This window comes from Schistocerca serialis, chromosome 6 (genome assembly GCF_023864345.2).
Source record: "Schistocerca serialis cubense isolate TAMUIC-IGC-003099 chromosome 6, iqSchSeri2.2, whole genome shotgun sequence".
NCBI classification, from domain to species: domain Eukaryota; kingdom Metazoa; phylum Arthropoda; class Insecta; order Orthoptera; family Acrididae; genus Schistocerca; species Schistocerca serialis.
Genome location: NC_064643.1, coordinates 329592920 through 329606782, shown reverse-complemented (window position 1 = coordinate 329606782; position 13863 = coordinate 329592920).

Below are 13863 nucleotides of genomic sequence, written 5' to 3'. Positions count from 1 at the left end.
TCAGTGGAGAGAAGTGGTCTTCCGTTGTGAGCGCCCATGTGTGACGGTCGCTCGATATCAGCTTTTGTTGGTTCACACGGACTTGCTGTCTTTGTTCTCAGTAGAGTTTATAGTTAGAACAGTTAAGAGCTGTACTGTTGCAAACCTATACGATTCTGGACTTCACCTCCGGGTTGGAAGACGTCGTTGAGTACGCAGCGTTCAGTAAATGAGAGCACTTCCTCTGCCTACACTTACGTTGAGACGTTATCTGAACTTCATTCTTGTGGCTGGGAGTTCGCATTTCTCGTCTGTAGAACACAGGGAGAAGAAGACAGTATTAGAGTATATAAGTCAGAGGACCGCCTTCTACAGTCCTAGTGTTTGAAAGAGTTTATTTGTGTCTGGAGTTATTCCATCATCGCAGGCGAGTACGAGAACCATCAGTTCGACGCACCGGAGCGGTACCCACGGTGATATCGCAAATTGCTTCGGCTTATTAGGGCTATAAAAGCTAAACAGCAGTGATCACGGAAGTTTATTTCCACTGAGGTTCCACACCACCATAGATCATCTTTGAAAGTAATGTCTTCCAGTGTTTGGTACGTAGATGATGTCAGTCATTTCGCGTTATTGATATTAGATCGCGCAGTCATAATAAGGGGCAGAGTTGGACAATTGATCAGTAATTTTACTTAGGAAATGTAAACTTTGTAATGTAAAGGTTTTTTTAATCTGCAATAAATATATAAGCAGGAACACGTTTATCATTTAGTAGGATTAGATGCCTTCATCATTCGTTTATGTTTAGATTGTAGTTTATAGAATTAAGAGATCCTAAGATCTGCTTCAGGGGGTAGTCAGATAGGGCCAAATCTTCATTTTAGCGTTTATTATTTTCCGTTGCGCACATTCATTTTACAACCGCCTGGAGTAGCATCGTGGAAGGGAATTCCCGTTTAAAAGACAAATCCTTTTATGTTAAAGTTGTCCAGGACGTCTACATTGTTTTCCACAGCTAAGAGTTTCCGCGTCTCCATGACGAGGTTGCAAAAGTGCTTCACTATCTTGATCAACAAATGTATGTGAAAGACTTTTTTCGATTATGAAACTGAATAAGTCAGGATTACGTGGCAATCAGACTGCAAAAATCTGTGAAATTGTCTGCGTCCGTCCGCATGCTGACAGTTTGAAACAGACAAAAATTATATTAAGTGTTCAGCTCGAAAAATAATTAAACTACTCTGAAAATAAGTTTTGTTTGTGATATGTGTTGTTTAGAAAAACGAAAATATGAAACCAAGTCGTAGAGAGTGCGATTGCGTTGCCATTTAAACGCGGCACATTCGCCGTTTCGCCCTCCATATGCTCATGGCTGAGCGCTATGGCATCCAAGGCAGCGCACGGCAAGCAAGGCGATTTCTTGACCAACCAGGGTTACAGGGACTCGATGTGTGTTCCTCGAGCCAACGCAGAAAACGTCGACTCAATACTGATACTCTTTCCAAACCTCGTGCGACATGGACTCTATTGCAACTGCGATTCGCTTCCATAGCTGTGAAAAAAATTGTGTCTTTCACATAAGCCTATAAAAATAATCACAAGGGTTTAAGCCTTGCGCTTGTGGTGGGCATCTGCACCATATGGCCAAGTAATCGTCCATGCAGACGTTTATGTGGTTCCTGTACAGACGAGAGGCAGTGAGGAGGTGCACCACCTTGTTGCAAGACGATGATGTTGGAGTCTTCTTACAGTTTAGACAGAAGCTACATACAAAGCATTTCAAGGTAGCAAATGCCTGCGACGGTTTTTTCCATGAAAAAGAAGAGGTTATAAATCTTCTTCCACGACACTGCAAAGAACGCATTGACATTTCGCAAATTACGTTAATGTTACATGGGGAAAAAGGGGTTTTCTGTTTCCCAAAAATGAACATTGTACCTATTAACTTAACGATTACTGTTAAACGTTGCTTCGTCACTAGAAGTTAACCTCTTTGACGTGTCATTCTCATTGTCTGCCAACACCTCGGTGATTAAGTCAGACCGTGCAGCATAATTTCATGGAGTAAGTGCCTGGACGAACTGCAGTCTGTACAGTTTCTTGCGCAACCGTTTATGCAGTATTTTGGAAAGGTTGTTTGTGTGGTCTGAAGCTCACGACTTGCCCAAAGTGTTGATTTCTGTGGGATTCGCTGAAACTCTGCTCGAACGAGATGGACAAAGGAGGGCTACCAGGACTTTTTACTTTGCAAATGCAGCCCTTCTCTTCAAACTTTACCAAGCATAAATGGAAATTCTGCTGGATGGCTCTTGGTGAAAGTGTCCCAAATGCTCCTTGATTAGCAGTTATGGACTCTCGTTTCGCCATCTGAGGGACATTCTCAGCAAAAGAATTGCACCTGTACATAAAAAAAGTTCCAGAGTTACTCTTTTAACAGGTTAAGGATTGAAGTGAACAAGTTGTAGCATTTCGTTTTTATAAATTTTTTCAGGTGTAAAGTTCTTTTGTGCTCCCTCTGTATTTGCGGGACTTTATCATAATACACGAGTTATATTCAAACTGTATCGAACCTTTTTTTACCTAAATTTATTAAAAATAACGTTGCACATTACAATGCATAGTGATTTTCAACAAAAAATTATCATTCATGAGTATAAAATAAATTTTGCCACCTACATATCTAGGGTTTCTTCCACCATGTGAATGAGATCCCGACACTTCGTAACGCTTCACAATCAACCAAACGTTGTTACAGCCTCCAATTTTTGCTTCTTATTCTTCCTTTTTTTTCTTCTTCATTTTCTTCTTAGTTCCGGTAATTGATCATTGTGTTTAACGAACTGCCAAATAATTCTACATGGCTCTTATGGAATCTTATTCTTTGATATTCTGTTTGGTTGTATGAGTAATAATCGCAGAAAACGGCTGCTGGAGTGTGAATTATGTACGTAGTCGTGCGTCTGATCTCCCCAAATTACTGCGTTGTTTTTGAATCGTGGGCACCGCAGCGCTCACGGCCTTATTTCCATGATGACAATATAATTTGGGGTTATGCGATTTGTGGTTACAGTACGTTAACGAGTCTACGAAGCCACATGTTTCACAAGTGAAAGTAGCACTGACGTGAGTGTTGTACAGTCTTTCGTTGGTTACTATTTTTTCACTGGCGATCGTGTACCACATGGCTTCAACAAGGCTCGATAGAATGTTGTTGTGTGTATTCCTCCAGGGAATACTGCAGTTTAACTGAGGATAGTTTTCCTCTAACTGATTTTTCTTGCTGATCTTCATTTAAAAAAATCATAGATCTGTTTGTTGAATTGGCAGAAAACGATTTATAGATTTGCGGCTACACAACAACAAGCCCCTACAAAGTATTTCTCTTGGTTATGCACATATTTCTCCCAGACCTCCCGCCACTGTTAGAAACACTTCTGACAAGGTAAACAGTCAGGCCATCGCATTCCGCATGATGCTTCCTCTTGATTGCTTTCAGGGGCATTTTCAGCTTGGGAGCCAGCCAAAAGTCACATGGAGTCATGTCGAAGGGACAGGCAGTGTAACCACAAGAATGCTGTGCTTCGTGAGGAAAGCAGGGATCAGATGCGCAGAATCTATCTTTGCTGCCCATTACATTGGTTCGTTTGTGCCGCGAAGCACCACGAAGGCGACGAAGGACCTCCTGAGAGCGTTCCTTTCTGATGTGTACACATTATGCACGACCTCATGAGGGTCGAAGAAAACAGTCAACACGACCTTGGCAGTTTCCGTGCTTTTTGTTGCAGCTCCGGTATGTCAGGTGTCACTGTGACGACTGCATCTTGGTTTAACGAGCCAGGTGACGCAATGGTTAGCAAACGGGACTCGCATTCGAATGGATAGTGGTACAAATTTGCGATCAACAGTCCTGACTGAGGTTTTCTGCGATTATTACGGGCTGGTTCCTTTGAAAAGGGCACCAGCGATTCCTTTCCCCATCCTTCGTAATCCGAGTTTGTGCTCCGTCTCTAATGTTCTCGTTATTCACCAGACGTTAAACTGTAACTATCCCTCTTATGGTCATCTTGATTTCTGGGCCGTACCTGTAAACCCATTGCGTGGGTACGTTGAGACTACCTTCAGCGTCCTGCATGACGGTGTTGCCTCTGCTCCCCTGTCAACATTTTCGGTACTTATTTCACTGACAATCTTTTTCTGCACAAATCTTGGGTCAAAATGGAATATACACTAAAGAGCCAAATAAACTGGTACACCTGCCTAATATCGTGTAGGGCCCCTGCGAGCACACGGAAGTGTCGCAACACGACCTAGCGTGGACTGATGTCTGAAGTAGTGCTGGAGAGAATTGTCACCATGAATCCTGCAGCGCTGTCCGTTAATTCGTAAGAGTACGAGGGAGTGGAGATCTCTTCTGAACAGCACTTTGCAAGGCATCCCAGATATGCTCAATAATGTTCATGTCTGGAGAGTCTCCTGGACAGCAGAGGTGTTTAAACTTGGAAGAATGTTGCTGGAGTCACTCTGTAGCAATTCTGGAAGTGTGGGCTGTCGCATTGTCCTGCTGGAATTGCCCAAGTCAGTCGGAATGCACAATGGACGTGAATGGACGCAGGTTATCAGACAGGATGCTTACGTACGTGTCACCTGTCAGAGTCGTATCTAGGCGTATCAGGTGTGCCATACCATTCCAATTGCACGCATCACACACCATTACAGAGCCTTCAGCAGCTTGAAAAATCCCCTGCTGACATGCAGGGTCCATGGATTCATGAGATTGTCTCCATACCCATACACGTCCATCCGCTCGACACAATTTGAAACGAGACTCCAGGCAACCAGGCAGTCCAACCAGGCAACATTTTTCCTTTCGCCAACAGTCCAATGTCGGCGTTGACGGGCCCAGGCGAGGCGTAAATCTTTGTGTCGTGCAGTCATCAAGGGTAGACGACTGGCTCTTCGGTTCCGGAAGCCCCTGCCGATGATGTTTTGTTGAATGTTTCGCATGTTGACACTTGTTGATGGCCCAGCACTGAAATCCGCAGCAATTTGCGGAAGGGATGCACTTCTGTCAAGCTGAACGATTGTCTTCAGTCGTCGTTGGTCCCGTCCTTGCAGGATCTTTTTCCGGCCGTAGCGATGTCAGAGATTCCTGATATTCATGGTGCACTTGCGAAATGGTCGTACAGGAGAATCCCCAGTTCATCGTCTCCTTGGAGATGCTGTGTCCCTTCGATCGTGCGCCGACTGTAACACCACGTTCAAAATCACTTAAATCTTGATAACCTGTGATTGTAGCAGTTGTAGCAGCACTAACCGATCTAACAACTGCGCCAAACACTTGTTGTTTCATATAGGCTTTGCTGACCACAGCGCTGTATTCTGCCTGTTTGTATATCTTTGTATTTGAATACGCATGTCTATACTGTAGTAGCATTGCCACAGATGCTAGTACAACGCCGCGCCAACACAAGATTGGCAGCCCGTCGTCTGCCGAGCACAGCGCACTCTGGCGGGCTGTTCAGCCCGACGGAACTGGAGCGTGCCTCGTTCACTTCTTAGCTAGATTTCAACATAGGCAGACGCACTTTCATAATCGGCCCTCAGCCAGTTCTGTAATGTTTGCATTGATTCTCTGAGGAGGGCCCATCAGGCTTAGTCCCTGAGCATATGTTGTATTAGTTCATGGTATTCCATGTTACGAGATTGTCAGTTCATAGCCGCAGCTGCAGTCCTACAAACTACTGAAGATAAGTAATTTCATTGTACTATGTGTTTCTTGAATAATAATCCTTCTCTCTAACAGTGTGCCGTACCGCATATTGTTGCAACCTGGACTCCTTCAGCTTCTATCAACTCGGCCTCCAACTTATTTGCATTTAATAAAGAGCTGAAAACACCCACGCGTTTTGTTCCTCTAAGCAGTGAGACACAATATATACCAGTTTCTTTGGCGCTTCAGAGTACATGTCCAATACTTCTTGTTCGCAATTTCTCGTACTATTATACGATGATCTTCCACTACCAAAATCCTTGCATGTTCAACGACGTTGACAATGCGGCTTGTTGAGTGTCTGCCTGTAGGCGGTTCGCTGCACACTGATGTGCGGCTGTAGCAGTCCTTTACCCGTGAGTCACTCGTAGCATCGTCCCTGAAAATATGTTGAGTCTTACGAATGGCTTACAAGTAGGTATCGGCAAGCTTTTGGCAACATTCGATGTAATATGTCTACTCAATTTGTTCCTTCGTGTTACAACTTACTGGAATCCGACGAGCGCTCACTACACTTCCTCACTGAAAGGCCGAATGTCCGCAAGTAACGCTTTCTGCGGCGGTGAATATTCTCGACCACGCATGAATGTCACTAATCACATCTCTGCTGAAGAAAGTCTCCAGTGCTTCATTCGTTTACATTGGAAAGAAGAAGGTTCAGTCAGTACTTTACGAATACACGTCGTACATGTTTAATTTACCACATCGCTTAGTAGTGAAAACCTATAAGATTGTACAAAGATTATGCGAAAGAACTTGCTTCTCTTCAAGCAGCAGTTTGTCGTCGATCGCTGGAGCGCCGAACAGTACCTAGCACTGGAAAAAAGGGCAGGTCATTTCCGTTATCAAGAAGGGCCGCAGGTCAGGTGTACACAATTGCAGAGCTATATCGTTGGAGTCAATCTGTTGTAGAATTATGGAGTGTGTTTTATTTTCAGGAATTATGACATTTGGAGAACGAAAATCTTCTGCATAAAAAATCGTGCAACAGAGGTCTTGCGAAACTCAGCTCGGTCTGTTCCTCCATAAGGTGCATAGCGCAGTAGGCGGTGATGTTCATACCGTGTTCCTTGACTTCAGGAAGGCATTTAACACCGTCCGACACTGCCATTTAGTGGAAAAAATTCGAGCTTTTCGAGTATCGGATCAGATCTGTGACTGGATTCAAGATTTCCTTGCGTACAGAACGCAACACGTCGTCTTAACGGTACAAAACGGTACAAAAGTGATATAAGGTAATTTCCACAATACCCTAAGGAAGTTTGATAGGAGCGTTATTGCTTACAGTATATATATAAATGATCTAATAATGTGCAGGAAGAAGCTGCGCATACTCGGAATCGAGTTGCAGCCGACGACGAAACTACTCTTTAAGACTGTTCGCAGATGGTACGGTTGTCTATACCAAAGAAGCAATGCCAAAAGGCAGTATTGATTTGCAGAATAATCGGTAGAGGACTGATGAATGGTATGGAAATGAAATGAAATGAAGTCCCATGCTTCTTTACAGAGCGTAGGGGAACGATGCGGGAGACCCGCACCGCTTTACTAGGCAAGGTCCTAGTGGAGGTGGTTTGCCATTGCCTTCCTCCGACCGTAATGGGGATGAATGATAATGATGAAGACGACACAACAACACCCAGTCATCTCGAGGCAGGAAAAATTCCCCCCGGGACCCCGCGCTCGGGAAGCGAGAACGCTACCGCGAGACCACGAGCAGCGGACGTTGAATGGTATACACATGCGTAAATACATGTAACATTTTGCTGAACATGTGAAAAGAAAGTCATTACGGTAGGATTACACTATTGATGAAAAACTGCTGTAAACGCTATCTATCATAAAATGGAGTAACAACTAGAGCGATCTTAAACGGCATGACCATATTAAACAAATGGGAAAACAGATGCCAGACTGAGATTCATAGGAAGACTCTTAAGGGAACGTAGCTCATCCACGAAGGAAGCAGCTTCTAAAGCGCTTGTTCGACCGATTCTTGAGAACTGTTCATCAATATGGGATCCTTATCACGTGGGACAGGTGGAGAATATCCAACGAAGAGCCGCACGTTTTGTCACTGGATCGTTTAGTCGACGCGAGAATTTTACAGAGGTGCTCAACGAAATCCACTGGCAAACGTTACAAGAGAGACATTGTGCAACACGGAGAGGTTTACTATTCAAATTACGAGAGAACCCTTTCCAGGGAGAATCGGTCAACTTATCGCTTCCTCCCACATACATCTCGAGTAACGACCACGACGAGAAAATTCGAAAAATAGAGCCAGTACCGACGATCATTCTTCCCACGCGCCATTCGCGGGTGGAACAGGGTAGGCGGGAGTAGTTAGTGGTACCATAAGTATCCTCCGTCACACACCATTAGGTGGATTGCAGAATATGATGTAGATGTTTAATTGAGTCTTATACCGTTACGTGTGGTATGTGCGCTGTACAAGGTATTAAAAAATGGCGGCTTTGCTTGAGTATCAGGTAGCCAGCTGTTGGGTCAGGTAGGTACGCGTGCGATGGGTAATTCTCCGAGTCGCAGCAGCAACCCACGAGAGGACGTCGGAGTTGCTCTCTCGCTGGCAACTGGTCGGACGTAACTTGTAACTCCAATGATGGTTAGACAAATTGTACCGCCTCATGCCTGTGAACGTCGAGCGATATGACCAAGGCCTGACTACGCTAAAACTAAACGCTTCGAATATTCACTAAAAACATGAATCCCACTTCCAGACATGCTACAAAAAACGTGATGACAACGCTGCGCAATAAAGAGATGGACTCACTAAAACTATTACCATATTTATACAGTAAATATTAACAAAATTATTAACATTTAGGTTTAAAATTGTTTATAACAATAGTAACAAAAACAATAGATATGCTAGATGTGTGTACAAGACATAGTTGGGTAGGTCTTGATGTCAGATGTGTAAATGACCATATATATATTACTGAACAGACACACCAACTGTTATAAGTTTTTTTTTAAATTCAGGGTGAGTCAAAAAATATATATACACACTTTGAACTGTCATTGAAAATTTATTTCCCACTCTACAAGTTTAAATTTACGGAAATGGAAAGATTTATGTCCAGTTTGAAATGTAAATAGAATTTCTTTACGATTGACGTTCAAAATGGTACCCTTCCGCATCAGAACATTTCTGAGTATCAGTTACCATTGATTACGTACATTATACCAAAAGGTCCAGTGGGATTTCTCCGCACACTGCTTGAATCTCGTTTTACAGTGTGTCCAGGTTACATGGTTTACATTTGTACATCTCGTGTTTTACAGTGCTACGTAAGAAGAAATCGAGCGACATAAGGCCTAGAGAGAGTGGAGGAAACACGATTTGCCTCTTGCGTCCTATCCACTGATCCAGGTACTTCCTTATGATAGTGCGGCCGGACATCGTCTTGTTGGTAATAAAACTCAAACACTCAAACTCAAAAGTAACTCCGCCATGTTGACTTTACATCCTTGCCACTAACTGGGTTCAGTTGCGAGAGCGACGAGTCAGCTGCCAACTGTCGAAGAAATATAACATTACTGTCTCCCAGAATTGAGCCTTGTAGAAAGGGAAATAAATTTTCTATGACAGCTCAACGTGTCTAGACTTCTTTGACGCACCCCTTATTTTTTAAAATAGTACCAAATCAAAGAGTGTTCCACAGATACACGATAAATTAGCATCAACATGAGTTTTTTGTCCTATTATTCTAATTTGTTTGTGTCTCATTGTTTGTACGGCATGTGGAACATCTTTGTGCAACTTTCGCAATTATAGTATTGGTTTTGAATAAAAAGCCTGCACCAGTTGCATTTTTCTTTTTGCTTAAAAAAACGGGACCGGATTCGGTCCCCAAGGCCACTATCCAGTGGTATATGTCAGACGTCCTAAGAGAACACAGAACAGCTGCCGTTCTGTGTTTTCTCAGGACGCCTGACACATACGACTGTCGTTCTGTGTACGCTCAGGACGCCTGGCATTTACTACCGGATAATGGCCTTGGAGGCCATAAATCGGCCGTGGTTTTTAAAGCAAAATGAAATGTGCAACTGGTACTGGAATTTCATTCAACATTGTTTATATTAATTTAATATGAATTTTAACGAGTTAATGTTTATTACATAGCTGTTTGAGTAGCATAGTACGGCAGTGACAAGCTGAATAAAGACATGAGTTTCACTAGCTCTTGCCGTTCGTTTTAAAGACGTGTAAACATATAAATCAAATTTTAGTATTCTGCAATGTTTAGCTTCTAATAAAGTAATATACGTCTGCAAATTGTCTAAAATGTATATTATATATATTTGAAATATGTAAAGATTGTAAAATGTGTACTCATTAGAACGGTGACCTAGTTCCAGGATGCTCATTTGACGGTAGCGTTTCGTAAAATGACAGAAGTCTTAAATAGGCGAGCAGAGCATGCTTCTTGGTGTTTTGATGTTAGTTTCTAGTTGGGTGAGGTCGTTAGTAAGATTTGTGCGGCCAGTGAGCTTCGTGTGTTTAAGTGATAGTTCGCAGACTTAGAAATATTTCAGTTTAACAGTTTGGACTTTTAAAATATTTGGACTGTGGGTGTCAGTGTAATTGTAAATGACTCAACTTTGCCATAGTGAATTAATTATTGTCAGTAGTCCTGATGGAACTTATTGAACTGTATGAATTTTGTTTAGTTTCAGTGATTTAGGGGTACCTCATAGTGCCTTGGCCTGCGAAGGCTCTACTTCCTCTCCTAGGCAGGTAATTGATCTCTTATTGCTTACATACATATTCTAAAGGCTGATACCTTGTCGATGCGACTCCTGTCTACTATCGTTGGCTGTTCGTTTCATTTCCTTCGTAATTGCCACTCCCTATCCTCTTCTTGATGTCTAATGTATACTTATGCCCAGGCCGTCCTCTTCCGTTCTGTTCCAGCACTTTCCCTTCAAGAATATAAACGATAAAGGTGTTGCGTCTGTTAGTATGTCCAGTACATTTTATTATTTTGTTTTCCATTCCCTTTACTAATTTCCTCTCTTCGTTCACTTCCCGTAAGACTACCAGGTAGACTTTCCTTTCCGTCCAACTCGTTCTTGTCATTTCGCGCCATACTCACTTTTCATCAGCTTCAAGTCGATTCCTTTCAATTGAACAAGAGCTCAACTTCCAATTCCATATAACAGTGTACTCCGTACAAAAGACTTTTCGAAAACTCTTGTGACATCTACGTTCATATGATTGCTGATCACAATGTTTTCTTAGCTGTAAATGAATGTTTTGCCAGTGCAGTACTTCTCTTCACTTCTATTAAGTATCTATTGTCCTCTGTATTTTACTACCAAGATAACAAAACTGTTTCACCAGATTAATTCAGACGTCATCAATTTTTGTATTGCTTTTAATTTATCCCACATTTTTCCATACTACCACTACTTTTATTTTCTGTCTGTTCACTTTTAATTCCACTGTTTGAAAGTATCTGGTAGGATTCACAACATTCTGTTTATTCCGTTACGCATTCTACAATCATCACGATGTCATCGGCAAATGTAATACAATGTTTCTGTGACTTAGGAAGTCGGGATGGGGGGCACACTTGGCATGGAAGGTCAAGGCCCCTACTAAGTCACTTCTTAACACATCCAGGACATCAATTATTAACAATTTCAAACAAGCTTTTATAAAACAAATTAGTGGGAATCAACACGTGGCCGTTTTTAGGACAATATGAAAATGTAGAATTACAACAACTTACAGGAGATTTCAATACTTAAACAGATTACAATCTGAAGGTGAGTTTACAAGGTGACACATATAAAGTTTCACTTTTTTTAAAAAAAAAAAAAAAAAAGCAATAATCAGTCATATGAAAATGATTTACAAAGCACACCAGTTCGTCACGAACCCAAATTACACAAGGAGCACAACAAGTTAATAAATGCAATTCATTCCCAAGCAATTAAAAACCCTTTATATCTCACGAAATAAGCATCAAACGAAAAAACTTCAAAGAACGAAACTCATCTAGCTTGAAGGGGGAAACCAAATGGCGCTATGGTTGGCCCGCTAGATGGTGCTGCCATAGATCAGACGGATATCAACTGCGTTTTTTGAAATAGGAACCTCCATTTTTTATTACGTATTCGTGTAGTACGTAAAGAAATATGAATGTTTCAGTTGGACTATTTTTTTCGCTTTTTGGTAGATTGCGCTGTAATAGTATAAGTACGTGGTATCACGTAACATTCCGCCAGCGCGGACGGTATTTGCTTCGTGATGCATTACCCGTGTTAAAATGGACCGTTTACCAATTGCGGAAAAGGTCGATATCGTGTTGATGTATGGCTATTGTGATCAAAATGCCCAACGGGCGTATGCTATGTATGCTGCTCAATATCCTGGACGACATCATCCAAGTGTCCGCACCGTACACCGGATATTTGCGTTATTTAAGGAAACAGGAAGTGTTCAGCCACATGTGAAACGTCAACCACGACCTGCAACAAATGATGATGCCCAAGTAGGTGTTTTAGCTGCTGTCGCGGCTAATCCATACATCAGTAGCAGACAAATTGCGCGAGAATCGGGAATCTCAAAAACGTCGGTGTTGAGAATGCCACATCAACATCGATTGCACTCGTACCATATTTCTATGCACCAGGAATTGCATGGCGACGACTTTGAACGTCGTGTACAGTTCTGCAACTGGGCATAAGAAAAATTACGGGACGATGACAGATTTTTTGCACGCGTTCTATTTAGCGACGAAGCGTCATTCACCAACAGCGGTAACGTAAACCGGCATAATATGCATTATTGGGCAACGAAAAATCCACGATGGCTGCGACAAGTGGCACATCAGCGACCTTGGCGGGTTAATGTATGGTGCGGCATTATGGGAGGAAGGATAATTGGCCCCCATTTTATCATTGACAATGTAAATGGTGCAATGTATGTTGATTTCCTACGTAATGTTCTACCGATGTTACTACAAGATGTTTCACTGCATGACAGAATGGCGATGTACTGCCAACATGATCGATGTCCGGCATATAGCTGGCGTGCGGTTGAAGCGGTAGTGAATAGTGTATTTCCTGACAGATAGATTGGTCGTCGAAGCACCATACCATGGCCCGCACGTTCACCGGATCTGACGTCCCCGGATTTCTTTTTGTGGGGAAAGATGAAGGATATTTGCTATTGTGATCCAACGACAACGCTGACAACATGCGTCAGCGCATTGTCAATGCATGTTCGAACATTACGGAAGGCGAACTACTCGCTCTTGAGAGGAATGTCGTTACACGTATTGCCAAATGCATTGAGGTTGACGGACATCACTTTGAGCATTTATTGCATTAATGTGGTATTTACAGGTAATCACGCTGTAACAGCATGCGTTCTCAGAAATGACAAGTTCACAAAGGTACATGTATCACATTGGAACAACCGAAATAAAATGTTCAAACGTACCTGCGTTGTGTATTTTGATTTTTTAAAAAAACCTACCTGTTTCCAACTGTTCGTCTAAAATTGTGAGCCTTATGTTTGTGACTATTACACGCCATCTATCACAAAGGGAAGAAAGTGGTTTCAATACCTACCAAACGGGCAGTGACGCCAGGCTGCCCTGGGCAAAAGGTGACTTAACTTAAAATGCCGAAAGCAGCAGACCAGCCGTCCAAAACGACGCCTATGCGCCGGGGCCAAGCCAGGAGTCACTTCCCATTAGACGACACGTCACAGCTTCTGTGCACAGAAGCAGAACGTGGCGCCGCTCCCACACACACCAACTCGCAGAAAACTGGAACACAAGCAGACCGCAGAAAACACGGCAAACACCAAACAAACATAAACTAATATGAGTTAAGAACCAATAAATAATAATATAATTTTTAAAAAAAACAATAAATGCTTTTAAAAAGAAGTAAAATTTTGCAGCAATATCAATGCTGTGAATCATTTAAACTAAAACTTGTACACAATGAAATGCTACAAAATAATAACATACTTTTACACTCTCATTGTTAGCCCAAGAATATTTGCGCATATTATTAAGGCCGACAATGTGTACAAAGATGAAATGAAAATAATTTCAAGATAA